The 21,531-nt window shown below is 37.5% G+C and overlaps 1 long non-coding RNA gene across 1 annotated transcript in view; it reads right to left on the reverse strand.

Annotated features, from left to right (window-relative positions):
- Positions 1-10,571: 10,571 nt before the first annotated feature.
- Positions 10,572-21,531, reverse strand: part of LOC127529423 (uncharacterized) — a 131,512-nt gene continuing 120,552 nt past the window's right edge. The window contains exon 2 of the long non-coding RNA XR_007936108.1: positions 10,572-10,717. This is a non-coding gene — a long non-coding RNA (uncharacterized LOC127529423). The remainder of the gene's footprint in view (positions 10,718-21,531) is intronic.

Genomic DNA, 21,531 nt, shown 5'->3' on the forward strand with positions numbered 1-21,531 from the left:
CGCGGCACAGCTGTGAAACTGCTCTGCTACGGGTAACCAATGATTTGCTTATGGCAGCAGACTCTGGACAAACCAGCATATTAATTCTGTTAGACCTCAGTGCAGCATTTGACACTGTCAGACATGACATCCTACTGTTCAGAATGGAGAACATGCTGGGTATCTCTGGCACTGCCCTCCAGTGGTTCAAGTCCTATCTGACTGATAGGCAAGAGTTTGTTAGTCTTGGCAACAGTAGATCCAGCTCAGCGCCAGTCACACAAGGAGTCCCTCAGGGCTCTGTCCTCGGTCCTCTGCTTTTCTGTATTTATATGCTTCCCCTTGGCCATATTATCCGTAGTTATGGATTGGGTTATCATTTTTATGCAGATGATACTCAGCTCTACTTCAATGTTAAAAGTGGAACTTCATCAGAGCTTTCTCAGCTCACAACCTGCCTTAGTGAAATTAAAACCTGGATGGAGCAGAACTCTTTAAAATTAAATTGCAATAAAACTGAACTCCTGCAAATTGGGACTAAAATGCAACTTAATAAAATGAGCTCCTTCCCAGTCCATCTTGGCAGTGATCTCATCAGACCTGCCTCTACTGTAAAAAATCTTGGTGTCATTTTTGACTCCTCCCTCACTTATTCCGCCCACATAAATCACATTAAGAAACTTTCTTACTTTCACCTCCGTAACATATCCCGTGTTCGCTCCTTCCTCTCCTTCTCTAATGCTGAGAAACTTGTCCATGCTTTTATCACATCCCGCATCGATTATTGTAATTCCCTACTGGCAGGTGCCCCTTCTAATCTTATATCACAGCTCCAGCTTATTCAAAACTCAGCTGCAAGAGTCCTTACTCGAGCCAGCAGCAGCGAGCACATCACACCCATCCTGCTCCGCCTTCACTGGCTCCCTGTGTCCTACAGAATCGAATATAAAATCCTACTAATAACCTACAAAGCTTTAAATAACCTCGCGCCAAACTACATCAGTGACCTTCTCCATCACTATGTGCCTGCCCGCCCACTAAGGTCCTCGGATTCTGGTAATCTTGTTGTGCCCGTCACTAATCTACACTCCATGGGTGACAGGGCCTTCAGCTGTATAGCGCCCAGACTCTGGAATGACCTACCAAAATTAATCAGGTCAGCTGACTCCATGAATTCCTTTAAAAAACAACTCAAAACTCATCTGTTCAGGAAGGCTTTTAGCTCTACTTGACTTTATTACCTTTCTCTCAGTTTACTTCTCTGTCAAGATGCTCATGTAACCTGTATGTGTGTGCGAGACCATCAATTATGTTGTCTGTTTTTTTTTTCAGAATTTACTGTCTTAATCTTCTTTGTTTATTTTATCTGGTTTGTACAATGCTATATACTGTATATTCTGCCGTTCTTTATTTATTCTGTAAGTGCCTTGAGCATGGGAAAGGCGCTATATAAATAAAATGTATTATTATTATTATTATTAAATGTCAAAACCGCATCAACTGGAACCTTTCAATATGTTAGCCACTTTGTGGGATCCTCTTGAGATTGGCTATGCGTACTTGCAATCTCATTTTTTGGAAGCTTCTTCATATAATCTTTATATTATACTTGCAATCTCATTTTTTTGGAAGCTTTTGGAAGCTTCTACATGTAATCTTTTTTTTTTTTATTATTTTGCTTACTCCTGATAGGTTAACTTGGAGATGTAGGTTAACTGGCAGTTGGAAACATTCATCCAAAGATTTAGGGTTTGTTTAAATCTTGGCCTTTTGGTCATCCCAGCTTACATTGTCTTCTAGTCTTATCATTATTATTGTTTTTATTGTATTAAATAATTTAATTTTATATGCTTTATGACAGTGATGTCATCATGATCATTGCTATTTTGACCGTTCCCAGCATGTTTTTAATAACAATGTTCATGGGCAACAATGATTGCTGGCATCACACAAACCTTATTTAAGATGGCAGTGCCATTCTTGCTTTGGATCTCAAATCAGAAGACTCATATTTCTCAAGTGGTAACTAACTACATGTCAGAACAGCTGGTGGTATCATTTTCTGACTTTTACATTCTGTTTTGACTTCTTGATTTCAATTTTTATTTTGTTTTAGCCTTTTGGATTTTGGCAAAAGATTTTGTTTTGATCTCCTGGCTTTCGACCTTACCCATTTTTCTGAACACATCTTATACCTTCTCCTTTTGATATTTGTTTCCCTTTTCTCCTTGTTTTAAGTTTATTTAAAATGTCTGCAACAATTTGCACTTCATTACTTCTGTTTGGGATATTAGGGTACTGTCTATACTGCACCATTGTTCAGTTTCGTGATTACATTTTTATCCTCACTTGAAAACAAGGCCCTTTAAAAAGGCTTAAACACCTCCAGCTGGCCCAGCTACTTCTCCCTTTTCTGCACAAAGTAGACCATTTTCCTGAGATGAAGACTACTACTATGGAGGAATATTCTCATCCCAGTTGTGTCAACGTGGCTACAGCCTGATTCAGACACTCCCTGGAGAATGATCCAGTGGTGCTAGGAGGACAATGTGAACAATTTGTGTGCATACAGTCTTTAGACTCCCAGACTGGAATCATTCTATACCTTGGCTTCATCCTCATCTTATTTAAAACTGTAAACAGGAAAGGAGAGGAGACAATGCCCCCTTGATGGAATCATTATGACTGATTTATAAAGATTCTATTTAAAAGCAAACTTACTGCAGGAAGTAACCGAATCGGATTGGCAAGTTGTTTTGGGCTGAATGTCATAAAAGATATTCTAATGTTCTTTTCAATCTACAAATAGTGGGACCAAATAGTACAAAGCATCAGCAGGAGCAACCACTGGACACCACAGACTGACACCACTTCCTGTAAGATAACGTAGGATTGAGATTCTTCTTTTTGATCAACAACAAAACACTTGTACTTATACATAGGATTAATAGACTCTGCTGACTTCATGAAATGTCTATGTAGGAATAAAGTTTTTGTTCCAAATCCCCTACAATGGGTTTTCATATAGGCACACAGTAGTATAATCAGAGGAATTTTGCCTAAATAAATATCAGTCCAAACATCAGGACAGATTATTTGGCATACTATCAGGCCTCAGTATTGACTCTGTAACAGAGAATTCACAGTGCATGGTACATTCTGTTTTACATTGATCATGAAGAAGCAAAGAATTCATTATCTTTGTAAAAATGTGACCTGCCTGCATCACCTAATGTGTTTAAACAATGGTTGTATATTGTGTCTTGAATTAGAGTGGAAGAAAACATATCAATTAAGAAGCATTAGTCTTAGCAAGTTGAGTTATACATGTAATCAAGTGACTTGACTTTGGGGAGAGGGAAATTACTTGGGAGTCCGTTTTATTAAATTGGAGGGCAGCTAAACAATAAATGATCTCACTCACATAAGCAAACTATTGACTAAATTCATTGGGTTTAAAAAAGTATGCAATTTTCACTGCATTTAAAAAGTCAAGGATTACTTATTAGAAACCAGATCCTGAGGATTTTACAGTGTGGCATTATATCAAAACCTTTTCTTTTTAATTAATTCACTTTGTTTGCCAATCATCTTAGATTATCACTGGTTTAAATAAGCAATGCAACAATTAATTTGGGTTGAGAGAAATTAAATCTGGGAGCAATCATTGTGTTAAATCTTGTTTGCATTAGGTTCAATTAATCTCTACAAAACAAAATGTGTCTGAATCACTCCCAGTTAAAAGAAGACTGTTTCTGCCAACCGTGCATTAATTATTCTTTTTATAAAACAGAGTGTTACACACAGGATCACAGAGTGCCAGAATCAGTCGTGAAAGCATTGGATGAAAAGCTTGAAACAATCCTCGACTGGGTGCCAGTTCATTGTAAAGAATACTTTCATATACTTGGCCAATTTAGAATCGCCTGCACATCCTAGGGCTGAGGGAGGCTCTATGGATTAATTGTCCTGGGTTTGGAGTTTGCATTATTCTTCCTATGTTTCTGTGGGTTTTCCTCCCATGTTCCCATAGGCATACAGGTGAGTTTAATCATTCATTCCAAATTGGCCCATACCAGCATGAGTCCTGTAATGGACTGGTTTCAAGCCTTCCACCCATTATTGCCGGAATGGCCTATTTTACGCTGAATTAAAAGGGGCTCAGAATTTCAACTGTTCAATTCAAAAAGATTTTGGCAGTTCAAACAAACATTTTACCCTATAGATTTTATAAGATCATACCAATACTCATGAAATATAGGACAGTTTCCTCATTCATCACTATAAATATAATCATAAGATCTCATTCAATGACCCTTCATTAATTATGATTGTCATGGGAACAACAGTTTACCACCCAGCAAAATAAATATATCAGTGATAAAACTGACACCACTAGTTTTGCAGAACTGTGATAGCATCACAAATTGAGAATGAATTTTTGTGCAACAAGCTCCAAACACTTTCAAAGTACTCAGAGAAATAAAAAATAAATAAAGAGATATATTTTCAGTTACATAGGCTGTTGTAGAACGTACAATTTCTGCACACTGGTATCTTGCTGCTGCCTAGCTTATCAATTTTTCTGGTGTTTAAAGATCAAAGGTACAATTGCCTTTCATTCACAGGTATAAAAATGACATCCTAAGAGGTATGTCACTTTAGAGCACTAGAAGCCCAGTCAACTACTGTGGTAAGGTTGGGAGTGCCTTTCCATGACCAGTTTTGTCTTGTACACCCTGGTAAGGTGTTATTGACTGGGACACATCTTAGTACATGTTTTCATTTTTTTCAGAATATATACAATTATTTAACTAGACTTAATTGTTCAAGATTCAAAATTCATTATTTGCCTTTTGTATAAATGCAGATAGAAAATCTGACTCGATCTGTACAGTCAAATACATGAAACTTAGTACAGGTCATTCATATATAGTACATGACAAACAAGTGCAAGAGAATACAAATACAATACAAAACACATGACTAAGTAATGTGTTGTTGAATGTTTAATGTAGATTTAATGTATGGTTTAATAACAGTAATAATAATATTTTATTTATATAGCACCTTTCCCATATTTTAACTCTGGCAAACATTACTGAGAAGATGGACTGCAGAGGAACAAAAAATTATTTTTGAAATTAGCGGTGCTAGCTTTGATGCTAACACACGTACAGCCTCACCTCAGTTTGGAAAACAGACTGTGCCCAGGGTGAGTTGGATTGCAAAAAATTGCATGGACTCTATTGTGGGAAGACCAGGGTCAGCAATATGCTGTGCCAGCTTCACCACCCTTTGAAGACTTCATTTTTTTTCACTTTGTTTAGTCATTAACTCTAAGGATTTGTGAGCTGCGGAATTCATAGTGAGCAGTTAATTAGATACATAAGCAGAGTCTTAATGAAGAGTATTTTGTTTAGTCATTATTGATGAAAGGCTTATTGGTTAAAGATGAAGCACAGGTTTGGGATCAAGACTATGACAACTTTTATAAAATAAAATTAAAAATCCCCATACTAATCACTAATATTATTTTATTTGAAAGACAGCACAAATCTGCTTACCTGAAGTAGTCCTACTCTATGATATCTGAAACCTTATTTGAAAAAAACCCAAAGAGAAATTCTAGTACAGTGGAACCTCAGGTCACAACCGTAATTCATTCCAAAACTCTGGTCGCAACCTGATTTGGTCGTAACCCGAAGTAATTTCCCCCATAGGATTGTGCAATGCAATTAAATGCAATTAATCCGTTCCGGACCGTACGAGCTGTATGTAAATATATACTGTATACGCTCGCTCGTGCTCTCTCTCTCTCTCGCTTGCTCGCTCGTGCTCTCTCTCTCTCTCGCTTGCTCGTGCTCTCTCTCTCTCTCGCTTGCTCGCTCGTGCTCTCTCTCTCGCTCGCGCTCGCTCGCTGCACAGGGATAGTCTGAACATGTGCGGAAATCATCAGCGTGTACGAACTGGAAGGGAAATTGTCTTGTTCGTCACCCGAGTGTGTGGTTGTGAACAGATGCAAAAGTTTGACGAACTTTTTGGTCATAACCCAATTTATACGTTGTCCCAGACGTTCGTGACCCGAGGTTCCAATGTATAGGAAATGTGAAAGGTAACCAAGAGAGTGTTGAATAGCAGTGTATACTGTAATCTTAGTAAAGTGCATCATCTTGTATGTTCAGAAGTATGGGAGTAAGAGCTGATCTGCGCTGGGTTAATTTGGTTCGGTGGCAACTGGGTGACAGTCAACTCGGTGAAAAGACAACTTGGCGAAAGACAACCTGGCAAAAAGACAAGTCGGCAAAAGACAATTTGGCGAAGAAACAACTTGGCAAAATACAACTCGGCAACATCCTTTACCAGTTAGGTAATAGTTAGGTTCAATGAGATTTTTAAATTATATTTAAATGACAACATTTAAAATGTTGAAAATAAATTTATATAATTGACGAATGAACTTTATTCTGCAGATGGAACAAACTCTATCTTACATTATCTTCTGCAACCAAAATTGCTAATCCTTTATATAAATTGTATTGATTTTAATCGTATGATAACGTTATTTTGAATAGAAAAGGTGACCTGCGAGTGCAGCTTAAGGAATATCTTTACTCTCAACATATTGGGACTCTCATAAAGTAGGTGATTGTGTGGATTTTCTGGCGCCCTACGTTGTCATTTAAATATTATTAAAAAAATATCTTTGAACCTAACTATTACCTAACTGGTAAAGGATGTCGCCGAGTTGTCTTTTCGCAGAATTGTCTTTCGCCGAGTTATCTATTGCCCAGTTGTCTTTTCGCCGAGTTGTCTGTCGCCCAGGTGCCCCTTAACGGGTTAGTTCATTCATTGGTGAACAGTATTACTAGTGGACAATATTCCTACACTATTACTACTACTGCTAATACTGCTGGCCATTAATGGATCTGCAATTCACCACTGAAAGATATATTTTCAATGTGTCGACTACAAAATCAATTATTTGAATTGAAATTCAAATAATTCAAAAAATGAATTGTGATTGTGTCCTTGCCATATTTGCCTTTCAGGTTCTATCACTTCTCCAGCTTCCTGTGAAACACATCATATCTTTCAGGATCTACAGGCAAAGAAGAGACTAACAAAAACTGTCTGCATACTTGAGTATTAATCTGCTTGCACAATCCCTGTGGCCTTGATTTGAGCAGGCATGTCTTCAAATTGTGAAGACTGTTTTATTCACCACAGTTGCTAGTGCAATCAGTAGTTAAAATGGATCGAGGTAGTTTAGAATTATTTATAAGAACAACATTTTATTGGAAAATATGCAACTTAGATAATAATCACGGGTAGATGCAGTTTGCACAGATAGTGTAATTTCTTTTGAAGATCCATTTTACTGCTTCTATACTGCAGCTCATTTCCCACCTATAACATTATGCTGACCTGCCATAAGCCCTCAGTGCTCCTTCTAAAATCACAAATTTCTTCATTCAGGTATGCGTGTCTACTAAACATGGTTTTTCTGTAATGCATTTCAAGATCCTGGACAAGTTCCAGGCTGACGTATTTAAAGCTGATGTTCTTATGATAATATAATATTCTCAAACTCACTTCATCCAATTCAGGGTTGTGGTGGGAACAAGGCCGGTCTTGTTAGCGTCAGGTACAAAGCAGGAAACAAACCTAAACATGGAACCACTCTATTGTAGACCCTATTCACATACACAGTCCAATCAGCAGTTAATTTAATTAACATGCATGACTTCTGGATACCTGAACCAACAGCACTGTCTTACAATGCAAGCTTGTTATTATTATGCAGTGTCATATTCTAAAATGTATTTTACTAATGTATTCATTTCTGTTGTCTTTAGTTTTCAATACTATGTGTATAATATAATTTATGAACATTAGTATTTATGCGTAGCTTAGAATAAGCTTTAGAGTGTTGTTTTCATTTTGACATCACTATATATAAAATCCAATGTCTGTCTGTCTGTCTGTCTGTATGCCTACTTTTCATTAGAGAACTACTTAACGGATTTAGATCGGTTTTTTTCTATAATTTGCTTGAACATTCTGGTTGATTTTGCAACCTGTTTCATCACGCTAAGTATCATAGTTCGCTTGCAGTACCGATTTATTTGTGCGAATCCAAGAGAAACACAGTGGGCCGAGGGGAGGAGGGCAGGGCCCTCCTCACTCATGTGCCAGCCTCGGGGCGTATCTTACATCCGCTTAGCTAGCGAACGAGAGAACCACTTAAAGGATTTAGATCAGGTTTTTTTCTAGAATTTGCTTGAACATTCCCGCTGATTTTGTGACTTCTCTCATTGCACTAAGAATCATAGTTCAATAGGAGGAGTGAAGTGTCTCGCACTAACCCGAAACAGGGGCTGTGGGCTGAGGGGAGGGGGAAGTGTGACATAAAGATTAGGGAGTCGGGCAGGCCCTCCTCGCTATTCTGTTTCACTTCTATGCAGGTGAAGCCACGGGGGACAGCTAGTTATAAAATAATTGTATTCAGCCAAAAAATGTCCTGTATAATACAATGCTCTAATACAGAACAGTGAAGTGGTTTCTGAGTTTGGACAAGATTTCTTATTTGTATTTAATTTGGTAGAGAAACATAATTTTCATTTCATTTCATTTTGAAATTAATATTATATTACTACTAATTCTAATTCTGAGAATTGTGAATTTCCCCTTGGGATTAATAAAGTATCTATCTATCTATCTATCTATCTATCTATCTATCTATCTATCTATCTATCTATCTATCTATCTATCTATCTATCTATCTATCTATCTAATTGTCCTACATTTTATAAATGTTAATTGACTAAAAAAAAATTTCACATACTGAATGTTGCACTACAATTACTTGTGAAACATCCATACATCCATTCATTTTCCAACCCGCTGAATCCTAACACAGGGTCATGGGGGTCTGCTGGAGCCAATCCCAGCCAACACAGGGCACAAAGCAGGGAACCAATCCCGGGCAGGGTGCCAACCCACCGCAGTACTTGTGAAACAATAAGGTTTATTTTAAATTCAGCTATGCTGATAATTAGTAAAATAAATTTGCAAAGTAAACCAGGAAATTTTCTGATTTTCTAGAAAAGCATTATATATATATAATATTATTATATTGTATATGTAGTAATGGGCAGCACTTATGGGTGCCCCCTGCCAGGATTGGGCCCATTCCCATAACTGGACAAGAAGCCAATACAATGGAAAGATCAGAGGAAAGCTCTGTTTCAAGGCCATATGCTCCCTGAAATGTTAGGTGGCAGCATCCCTGGGCTTTGGTAACTATTCAGCTGTAAATTGTAGTCCAGAGGGGCAGCCCTGTTGGAATCCTTGGGTGCTACCAGGGGTGCTGCAGGGAGCTGAAATCCCCACTTTATGGGAGTTGCTTTTGACCCAGAATTGCTTGGCCTATCCAGATGAGTTGGAGAAGGGAGAGGAGACAAGCAGCAGTTGTCTGAGGGGAGTAGCAGAGAAAAGAAACAATAATAAGAAGAAGATATTGCTGTGCTGAGGTATTCTGTTAAATAAAAGTTTGTGTTTTGAATCTGGGTCTATAGTATATCTTTTCATTCATGTCTGGTTTTGGGGCTTTGTGGCGTCCCCTAGAGAAATTAATGATTTGTGCCTTTTTGCTTATCAGTGAAATATTGGATAGCACTTGGTTATTTTTGTTCATCCAATAGCTTTTATTTGAAGTAAAATCATTCACAAAGGTAAATGTTTTAACGAAATAAATTAAATGCAAGCAAAGAAACTTTCAGAGTTTGTCAACTTGTCAACATGCCAGGTAACAAGGCAAGCCAAAAACTCATAGCTTCAACAACAACAGTGATCAATTAATTGCTATGAGAAATAGTGCACAATAATTTTGAAATTGCATAATAAAACAGTCAAAGGATCAAAATACTTGAATAACTGGTAATACTGCAATTAATATTATATTACTACTAATTCTAATTCTGAGTAATAAAATAGTTATAATGGGAATGATAATAGTAATAGCACTAGTGAAGATACCAGCACCACAGATACAGATAATAATAAATCACTAAGAATGAAGAGAGGATAACAGTAGAAAGGAGGAACAAAACACTACATAAGAAAAATAAAGTTTTAAAAAATAATTATAACAAGAGGGGCAGCATGGTGGCGCAGTGGTAGCACTGCTGCCTCGCAGTAAGGAGACCTGGGTTTGCTTCCCGGGTTCTCCCTGCATGGAGTTTGCATGTTCTCCTCGTGTCTGCGTGGGTGTCTTCCGGGTGCTCCGGTTTCCTCCCACAGTCCAAAGACATGCAGGTTAGGTGCATTGGCGATCCTAAATTGTCCCTAGTGTGTGCTTGGTGTGTGGGTGTGTGTGTCCTGCGGTGGGCTGGTGCCCTGCCTAGGATTTGTTCCTGCCTTGTACCCTGTGCTGGCTGGGATTGGCTCCAGCAGACCCCCGTGACCCTGTGTTAGGGTATGGCGGGTTGGAAAATGACTGACTGAATTATAACAAGAAAATATGAAGCTTAAAGAGATGAAGGGACAAAACAGAACATAAGAATGAATTGATTATAATAGCATAGCAAGAGTAATAGAATCTTCTTCTTCTTCTTTTGGCTGCTCCTGTTAGGGGTTGCCACAGTGGATCATCTTCTTCCATATCTTTCTGTCCTCTGCATCTTGTTCTGTTACACCCATCACCTGCATGTCCTCTCTCACCGCATCCATAAACCTTTTCTTAGGCCTTCCTCTTTTTCTCTTGCCTGGCAGCTCTATCCTTAGCATCCGTCTCCCAATATACTCAGCATCTCTCCTCTGCACATGTCCAAACCAACACACTCTCTTTGTCTCCCAACTGTCCAACTTGAGCTGACCCTCTAATGTACTCATTTCTAATCCTGTCCATCCTCGTCACACCCAATGCAAATCTTAACATCTTTAACTCTGCCACCTCCAGTTCTGTCTCCAGCTTTCTGGTCAGTGCCACCGTCTCCAACCCATATAACATAGCTGGTCTCACTACCGTCCTGTAGACCTTCCCTTTCACTCTTGCTGATACCCATCTGTCACAAATTACTCCTGACACTCTTCTCCACCCATTCCACCCTGCCTGCACTCTCTTTTTCACCTCTCTTCCACAATCCCCATTACTCTGTACTGTTGATCCCAAGTATTTAAACTCATCCACCTTCACCAACTCTACTCCTTGCATCCTCACCATTCCACTGACCTCCCTCTCATTTACACACATGTATTCCACTCCTCTCTAGTGAATTTCTGCAGGGTCTCCTTAAAATGCTCCCTACTCTCGCTACAGATCCCAATGTCATCAGCAAACATCATAGTCCACGGGGACTCCTGTCTAATCTTGTCTGTCAACCTGTCCATCACCATTGCAAATAAGAAAGGGCTCAGAGCCGATCCCTGATGTAATCCTACCTCCATGTTGAATGCATCCGTCACTCCTACCGCAGATCTCACCACAGTCACACTTCCCTCATACATATCCTGTACAACTCTTACATACTTTTCTGTTATTCCCGACTCCCTCATACAATACCACAACTTCTCTCAAGGCACCCTGTCATATGCTTTCTCCAGGTCCATAGAGAATACAACTCCTTCTGGCCTTCTCTATTCTTCTCCATTCAACATCCTCAGAGCAAACATCAGCAAGAGTAATACAATAATGAAGAATATTAAGTTGATTCAAAGCATTATAGTTTATAACTCAAAATTTAAGTTGCACTGATAAAACTAGTATATTTAAAATAAAGGATTAGAAAAAGAGTAGTATTAGTGGTAACAGTAACATTGTATAACATTTTTCTTAAACCTGAAAAGCATTGTCCCACTTACAGTATTTAAAAAGGTGAGTATACAAAAGACATCCTATGGCTTTCTGTTAATGAACATTCATTTTTCTTTTCAATAAGTCAAAACGTGTGCTTCAGTCTTAGACAGAAATCATTGTTTTTTTCCAGTCTAGTACAGCTGGATAGAAAAAAGAAAAACAAATGGAAAAAAGAAAAGCACAAGAAAATAGAAGTTTACTCCTTCACGCCACTTTTTCTCAAATAAATTTCCACTCAGCAGAAGTATTTTGTGTTTATTTCCATGTTTAAACTGTTGGCATATTGTCTAAGGCATTTGAGTCCGATTTGCAGTAAATGTCAATGGACTTAAGCATTGCCATTCTCCTACAGTAATTGATTAACTGAGTATTAGTGATAATTGAATGACTAAATGAGATGAATGCTGAGACTGAATAGTATTAAACGTGCAGTTTAACTCTGAGACCCTGTAGACCCTCCTTGGGGAAGAAAGGAATAAAATGCTTGCAAGAAAACAAGTTTAAAAATGTAGCATTTAATTACAGGCAATTCTTATATACTACATTTTTAATAAAGGATTAACTCTAATATGTTGCATAAGGGCTCTTTACCTTACCCAGATATTACTAACCCATGGGGTATTTTTGGTGGTGCCAAATAAATTAGCATTGAGATCTTGTACCATTTTTAGGCAGGAAGGTTGCTCAGAGTTTGCTTATAGAGCTTCGACTTTTTTAGGCTAAATAAATGTACCATAAATATACAATGTAGCAGTTTTAGAAAGTCCAGGAGGTTCTATTATTTCCATTCACTGCCAATTTCAGCGTCATCTCTGTCCTCAAAAATAACTACATGAGAGTGTTTATATGACTGCACTAAGTCAAAGATCGATAGAGTGTAGATTTTCAAGGTTGAAAGTAATAGTTCTTTGTTTGACTGGAAATAGCATTTAGACATTGGCATTTTTAGCAACTAGAAAGGGGGTACAGGGTTGAGAATCCCTAATCCAAAATTACAAAGTCTAAAATGTTCAAAAATCCAAAAGATTTTGAATGCCGATGTGATGCCACAAGTGGAACATTCCAAACCAGGGTTTGTTTTTAGATAAATAGATCTTTATTAGTCCTCACGAACATTTTTTTACAGAAGATCTTTAAACAAATAAATAGATAAATAAACATATTAAGTATACACACACGCAATAGTCTGAACAAACACTAGGATGAATAAAAAGAAGAGAATTAAAAAGACAAAAATAATCTGACGTGGCAGTCCCAGTCACAGTGAGGCATTATGCATGTGTATTGCTGTTGGTATAAAGGAGCCCAGTAATGTTTCTTGACACACTTCTGTTGTAGAATTTGTTAGCTGAAAGTACTCAGTGCAACAGAGAGAGGATATGTAGCTTTGTTGGCAAAAATATGTTATGTTTTATATATGTACACCATACCCACATCGTACAAAAACTGATTGTAGTGACTTGTTGGTCAGTTACTGCCTTCCAGCACAGTGGGCAGGACAGAGTAAAGGTTGGCTGAGATATTTCTGATCTGTCTGCTGTACCCAGAGAAGTGACAACGGGTAGCCAATATAAACTGATGAAAGAGCATTCTTGAACCTTTCTGCATACATCCCATAATTCTATCTCTTGGAAAACACATATTTATTCCTATGAGTCATTGTCATGCTGACCAAACCTTCTGTCCAAAAGGCACCTGCCTTTCAAACTCTTGCTTAAATACACACTACCAAAAATAATATTAAGTTTCAAATTTTATTCACTTAAAAGCTAAAACACAAATTAAATATCACAAGTCTTATTTAAGAAACTGTAAAAAGCACAATTTTTCAACCTGACAACATTAAACATTGTCAGAATATTGCTTTGTGCGGTCTGTGGTATTTACTGAGATTTATGTTTACATCAGTATATGAAGAATTCAACAGTTAAATGAATTCAAATTTCAAATGCCACAAACTAGTGATGCTTCAGTTTTTCAAATTTCTCAATTTTTACAGTTGTCCCAACAATAAGGTTACCTTTGTGAAATCAAACTTCTCAACTGAGAATGAATCCATCATTTCAGAATTCATGTTAAAAAAGCCTCTTGTTATAATCCTGTTTTGTTTTACTTGAATACACATTTTTTTCTGCAGGTTTTCTGTCTCTGTGGGGTTAAGAATTATTCAGAATTCAAATTTTCAACAGTTTTTGTTTTTAAAAAGTATTTTAAATTATTTAAATAATTTTTGTATTGTTTTTGACACTATATTTGCTTGTCCTGGGTGTTTTCATTTTGGTGCTTTTGCAACTTCGTTAATTGTGTGATAGGATAAAAGGTAACCAATGGCTTGTCTTTATCTAAGATTGCAGATAAGTCCTTATTAAAAAGCTTTGCACGTGTTTTCTTGTATTCATTCTCTCAGTTTTGGAGTTAGGAGTCTGGGCTTTGTTTTGGGCTTGGTGATAGATCAATCTGACATTCAAGTTATCAAACTTTGCACTGTACTTTAAGCTATTGTTTTATTTCCGAGACAGTACACCTCTATTTTTAACAAGCCTTACATAAGTTTATGTTATTGCTTAATTCAGAATTAGCCTTTCAACTGGACTATTCCTAACTGTATCCCATTCTCTCTCGTAAAATTGAAACATGCGTTGTATGATGTGTGTATAATACATCCAGTAATTTAGTTTTAGTGGTTATACTAAGGAATATTATTTTGGCTTCAAAACTTAACAAACAACACAAATTTAATGCTTGTTGATTTGTGTTTTAGCAATGAAGCAAGAAAGCATCTGTGTGATTATACACTTCCACTAACAAATTACACATTGCATCATTAGAGGTGTAAGAGCCAATCTTAGAAAGTTAAAGTTTTGAGTTAAACTCATATTAATGTTTGCTTAATTTGAATAGAATATAAACTTCTTTCATAGTCATAACTTATGGTATAGTCTTTCCCCCCTATAAGTTAGCAAGAGATAGAACCTTCTTGCTGTAACTGAGAAACAGTGTGATAATAAGCTCAGTTGTTGTTTAGAACAGGTCCCAGTAAAGAGGGACTTGATAAACCCATTTTAAGTTTAGAAATGGGATAAGCATACAGTTTTCTGACTGTTTTGAAATGGTTCAGAAATGTTAAGTAAATAGTAACGATTTGAGATATAACAAGATTAAGTTTAAAATTGAACTTTTCTTAACATTAATTTTCCCTTTTTTACTATTTTAATTTTCCATTTTCTTTTTGTGTAAACTGTTTTACTTTAAAACTTAACTAAACTTTAAAACGAAGATATTTTGTCTGTGGAATCATTTCTGCGCGTCAGGCTTTTGTTGAATCCCATTCTTTGAGTTTAAGCTGCTGAACTTTGGTAATTTTGGGAAAAACACAGCTACAAGAGATATTTGCCCTGTGCTTCAAAGCATTATTAGCTGAGCCATGTGAACTGCTTGCCAATGTGGAAGTTTTAGATCACTAACTAAATAAACTTTTATTTGGAGTGAATATATGAAGCAGCTTATTTCATCACTGTTGTAGCCTAGCCACAGGTATGGGATTGAAACTTGCATGGATTTTTACATGCTACTACTTCAGCTAGCACATCTTGAGGTTGAGTTTCCTCCAAGTTCTCTGGTTTTCCTCCCTCATCCCAAAGACATGCTAGTTAGATTAATAGATGACTGTAAACTGGCCCCATAGTGTAAGCATAGATGTGTGTGAAGAAGGTTACTGCCTCGTGCTCAGTATTCCTGTAATAAACTGGCTAGTCCAAAAATGGATGAATGGTTAGATGGATGGTTGAATGAAGAACAGCAGCCATATCCATTACATTCAGGAGATGAATGCAAATCCCCTGTTCCTTTATCTGGGCTATATATGATGTTATATTAAACATATTCATGGTATATTTTCAAACTTTTAAATATGTGACACACTGAATTAAAACTATTGCTCACAACACACATCTGAATGGTCACATCATAGTGCTATCAAAGCAGGCACAAATAGTGTATTATTATTTCTAAACTAAGTCCATAATCGAAATGACATTAAATATTTTAATCACAATATAATTAAAGGTGTATAGCAGTATTTTAAAAAATACATACTGTATGTCAAACGTAATTACAAGATAAACTTTGCACATTTTATTGATTAGTAAGGCAAAGGATCAATTAGGCCCAGGTCTATCTGTGGGTAAACACTGCTTATAATTTTTTACATTTACATTTACTTGCTAAGCAGATGCTTTTATCCAATACGACTTACAACAGAGGTCAGCAAGTAAACATCAGTCTGAAGGACCATTTGGGAACAAAGAACAAAGGTACAAAGGTGACCTCTGTTCTACCACTTCCAGTACAGTCTGACTTGCAATGTCGAAGAAGCCTTTTTAATCAGTTTGTTTAGTCTGTTGGCATCACCTCCACTACTGCCATTTCCCAGTACACTATCACATAGAAAAATACACCGACCACTACAGAATAGTATAAAATGTAAGAGTGGCCTGCTGACACCAAATGACCTAAACCTCCTCAGAAAACAGATGTGACTCTGACCCTTCTTGTATACAGCCACTATGTTGGTACTCCACTTAGGCCTGTTAATATTTCAGATTCACTCAAAGGTTATGCAGTATATGTCCTTAAAACCTCCAAATCTTCACCATCAGTGAGATCTGGAGGGGGCTTAACCCACCTGAAGTCTACAATTATTTCCTGTATCTAACTGATGTTGAGCTGCAGATGCTTCACTTTCACTTGTGTCCTGTATTCATTCTCTTGCACACTGCTGATACACCAACTATGACTATGTCATCAGAAAATTTCTGCAGTAGACATGATTCAGTATTGTAATTAAAGCCTGAGGTGTACTGGGTAAACAGGAATGGAGCTCGTATAGTTCCCTGTGGGACTTGTGTGCTACTCATGACCGTGTCCGATACACAGTTATACGTTACACTGGGCTGTATGGTGTTGGACGCATTAGAGATGTCAAAAAACAATATCCTTACCCTGCTGATTATTAAAAAACACAATATAACTTATTTTTTTGTATAGCACTCTTCGCTGAGTACAGGGTTTGTGAACATTTCTCAGTTAAAATTCAAGTATAGGTTATACTCATTACTAAATACAGGACTGGTACAAATATAAATGCAGATTTGTAAAAGCACACAAAGAGCAAGGTAGAAAGTGATTAAATATAAATCGAAACCAACAATATCTGTCCATTAATTAAAAAATGAAATAAATAATGAATTACTAAATGATCTGCATATTCAAGTACTCAGAATATCTGTATCAAGTTGAACTTGCCCATCTGCGAGACATTCATCCTATTCACCTAAATGATCAAAAATAACATGAAGTCAATGTATGAATCAGTATGCTACTGCATGTTTTTTGGCTTCAGGGAAGAAAACTGTGGTGAAGCAGAATTTAGGGAAATTAAAAAGAAAACTTTTACAATCATACATGGTGTATATATGTAGAGCATAAGTAGTAATAGTAGTAGACATAAGCTTTTTAACATTAATTAGGTAATTTTATTTAGTATCACTCCTATATAGTGGAGTATCTTAAATTTAAATATGTCAGTCAGTCATTGTCCAACCCGCTATATCCTAACACAGGGTCACGGGGGTCTGCTGGTACCAATCCCAGCCAATACAGGGCGCAAGGCAAGAACAAACCCCGGGCAGGGTGCCAGCCCACCACAGGGCACACACACACACTAGGGACAATTTAGGATTGGCAATGCACATAACCTTCATGTCTTTGGACTGTGGGAGGAAACCCACGAAGACAACATTCAAACTCCACATAGGGAGGACCCGGGAAGCGAACCCAGGTCTCCTTACTGCGAGGCAGCAGTGCTACCACTGCACCACCATGCCTTCCAATTTAAAGCTGTTTAAAATTTATTTGAATATCCATATAAGTATAATCCATGAACATGAGGCGTTGTCATGACTTAAATAAGAACAAGCTAAGACTGTCATAATGTGTTTCATGTATGCTTTAGCACTTTATTCAAAATCCAAGTATCACTTGTGCTGTATTATTAGGAGAGACAGTGCAATTGTCTTGCATCATTTCAATTGCCCTAGGCAGCTGGACTTATTCTAATTCTTTACACCTAACTCTTTTATTCCATTAAACAATTTTAAATCGGCACTCTGAGCAGGTTATTATCTGGTAGAAAATGTTATCTCTGTCTCCCTCTTGTGGCAGCTGTGATATAATGTTTGAACTCACTACCTAATTGCTTCACTGGTTTTAGGGGAAAAAAAAAAGATACAGAGTAAGTAATACGTTCTAGTTGCATCAGCTCTGAATTATTTTTGAAAGTGCTCTATAGGAACTCTAACTACATAGGAACTAAGGTTGGAATTAACTAAAAAGGGCACATTTAATTGGAATTAAATGAATCAAATCAGTTAAGAACAAGAAATATAAATAAACCCTGAGAACTACAGAGACTAACCCACAGATGTGCTTAAACTGAGCATCCCAAACACATGTCCATTAAATGGATTAAAATTTCCCAGGCAACTGACAGTTTTACATGAAGCCAACTCACTGAGGTGCTCAGTGAGATTGAAGTGTAAAGTATGTAAATCACGTTCAGTATGTAAAAACCCTTAGCGATGTAATTTGGAGATGAAAAACACAAGCTTGAATTGAGGAATTATTTGCACAATGAAAGCATTTAGTAGAAACCAGTAAAATTCTTTTTGGACACTTCTTCTTGTGTAAAACTGTGAATGGTTAAGGTGCTGTTAATTTTAAGTATAGCATATGCATTTTTCAGTCATGTAATAAAGAAAACACACACTTACTCTATTATCTCTGAAACAGCATAGAGGTAATGAGTTGGAATCAACTTGTGTCCATGTTGGCAGGCCTATGAATCCCCACACTGTTTTTGCAAGATGCCTGTAGACAAATACAGTAAACCTGTAAGCACTGTGGCTCATACATCTGTATGTTGGAACCCTGCAAATTTAATCAGTTTTTTTTTTTTTAGATATAATTTTACTGTATACTCCCCCCACACCCATTGCCAAATGCTTTGTTTAAATGCAATTATTATCCATTCAAACTGTTCTGAAATTAATCTAGATATAGAGTAGCCACTGCTATGGCATAGACCCAGTCAGAAACTACAGATATTGACCTGTATCTTTAAACTTAGGATTTTCATTCTCTCTCTGTAATAATCTTCTACCCTTAATGACAGCAGTACCTTTGTGAACCAGCCCTCCTCAAAATATAATAGAGTGAGCTAATTCACACATACATACTAAGTGACACATAAATAAATCAATAGATAGAATGGCATGGAGGTGTACTGATTAGCTCTGCTGCCTCACTTCTCCAGGGACCCGAGCTTCATTCCTAGCCTCGTTACTGTAAGTACGGGTGATGTACATTGATGCCATGCCCTTGTATGTTTTCTCTACTGACTCTGATTTGCACCCATGTTCTAATGATATGTAAATTGTATATGTGTGAGTGAGTTTGAGCATGGGCACACGTGGGCCCAGTGATAGTCTGGCAAGCTATTCAAGGTTAAGCACCCAATAGACTTCTGTGTCCCATCATTTTCTAACAGGAAAAAGAGGTTTGGATTATCGATGGGTGGATAGAAAGATACACACATGAACATATTTAATTCCTTGGAGGTTTGCCATGGAACATCTGCATAAAATGAGGATGGAAATGTAAAAACACTAATGTAAGGAGACTGTGGAAGATTGTGGGTTCTCTTCCCGGTTCCTCCCTGTGTGGATAGCGCTTTGAGTACTGAGAAAAGAGCTATATAAATGTAATGAATTATTATTATTATTATTATTATTATGTCCCCTTATAATGATACAACAGATGCAGCATACATTAACAAATATTTGTTTGGATAGCTGTTTAAATAGATTTGTAACAGCCAATCTTAGTACATTTATGTTGAGGTTAAATTCAATTAAGTGCTTGCTTGATTATAATCTATATACAGAAAAAGCAAAGGTCTGTTTGCTTGTATGTTATTGCAAACTACTGGGGCTAGAACCATTATCTTTGTCTTAAGCAAAAAATTATGACCTGATACTAGCCGGTGAATCAACACATTTGAGGTAGTGTCAACCTTGGCCACAGGAGACGGGTGCATGTCTGTGTCATTGAGAAGGTGACATGGCAGAAAGAATAAGAAGAGCAGCAACATCTGTAGGGCATGAAGCCAGTTGCACAAGTTGATTACATGATAGAAAGAAGAAGAACAATACCTCTTGCATCTGATAACCATCAAGCACATAATGCATGGCCGTCTGCTGATACTCATAAACTACTGAGGTTAGAACCTTGATCTTGGTCTTAAACATTCTGGAAAGTCAAATCATTTTAAGGTTGTAGCAACATTGGAAAAGTAAAGTGATTAGCAAAGTGACATAACAGAAGGAAAAGCCGTGCCATCTGCTGAGTGTCTTACTGGTGGCCAGAAAAGCTTACTGTAATAAAAGCTTAATCCTCAGAAGCCCATCTTTTGATAATCCCCCAGGACACGCTTCATATGTCTTCTGAATTCATAATTGAGATATTCAACATCAACCGTGACAAAGAACTCTGTAACAGGAAAAGGACAAGCAGTGACCGTGAAAATAAAACACGGTTTTTACTAAAATGGAAAAGGTCAGCTTGCTCTGTATGAACCATCTTTAGCTGAGGACCAAATGTCTGTGTGTTTTTTAGTGAAATGTAAATGTTATATGACTACCTAGATAATGGACAGATTCTGTTTTATCCACTATAAGCTAGTACGTTAATGGTAAATTCTTTATATTCTGCTGCAGCATTGTGGAACTGTGGAATCTTTTTAACTACACATCATACCTGAACCTATCCAGTAGCCATAGAATTTTGGAATACAGTAATCCCTCCTCCATCGCGGGGGTTGCGTTCCAGAGCCACCCGCAAAATAAGAAAATCCGCGAAGTAGAAACCATATGTTTATATGGTTATTTTTATATTGTCATGCTTGGGTCACAGATTTGCGCAGAAACACAGGGGGTTGTAGAGAGACAGGAACGTTATTCAAACACTGCAAACAAACATTTGTCTCTTTTTCAAAAGTTTAAACTGTGCTCCATGACAAGACAGAGGTGACAGCTCCGTCTCGCAATTAAAAGAATGCAAACATATCTTCCTCTTCAAAGGAGTGCGCATCAGGAGCAGTGACTATCAGAAAGAGAGAGGAAAGCAAACAAATCAATAGGGCTGTTTGGCTTTTAAGTATGCGAAGCACCGCGGCACAAAGCTGTTGAAGGCGGCAGCTCACACCCCCTCCGTCAGGAGCAGAGAGAGAGAGAGACAGAGAGAGATAGAGAGACAGAGAAAAACAAACAACCAAAAATCAATACGTGCCCTTCGAGCTTTTAAGTATGCGAAGCACCATGCAGCATGTCGCTTCACGAAGCAGCTGCATAGAAGGTAGCAACGTGAAGATAATCTTTCAGCATTTTTAGACGAGCGTCCGTATCGTCTAGGTGTGCGAACAGCCCCCCTGCTCAATCCCCCTACGTCAGGATCAGAGAAAGTCAGCGCAAGAGAGAGAGAGAGAAAAGTAAGTTGGGTAGCTTCTCAGCCATCTGCCAATAGCATCCCTTGTATGAAATCAACTTGGCAAACCAACTGAGGAAGCATGTACCAGA

The sequence above is a fragment of the Erpetoichthys calabaricus genome, chromosome 10, assembly GCF_900747795.2.
Source record: "Erpetoichthys calabaricus chromosome 10, fErpCal1.3, whole genome shotgun sequence".
Taxonomy (NCBI): domain Eukaryota; kingdom Metazoa; phylum Chordata; class Cladistia; order Polypteriformes; family Polypteridae; genus Erpetoichthys; species Erpetoichthys calabaricus.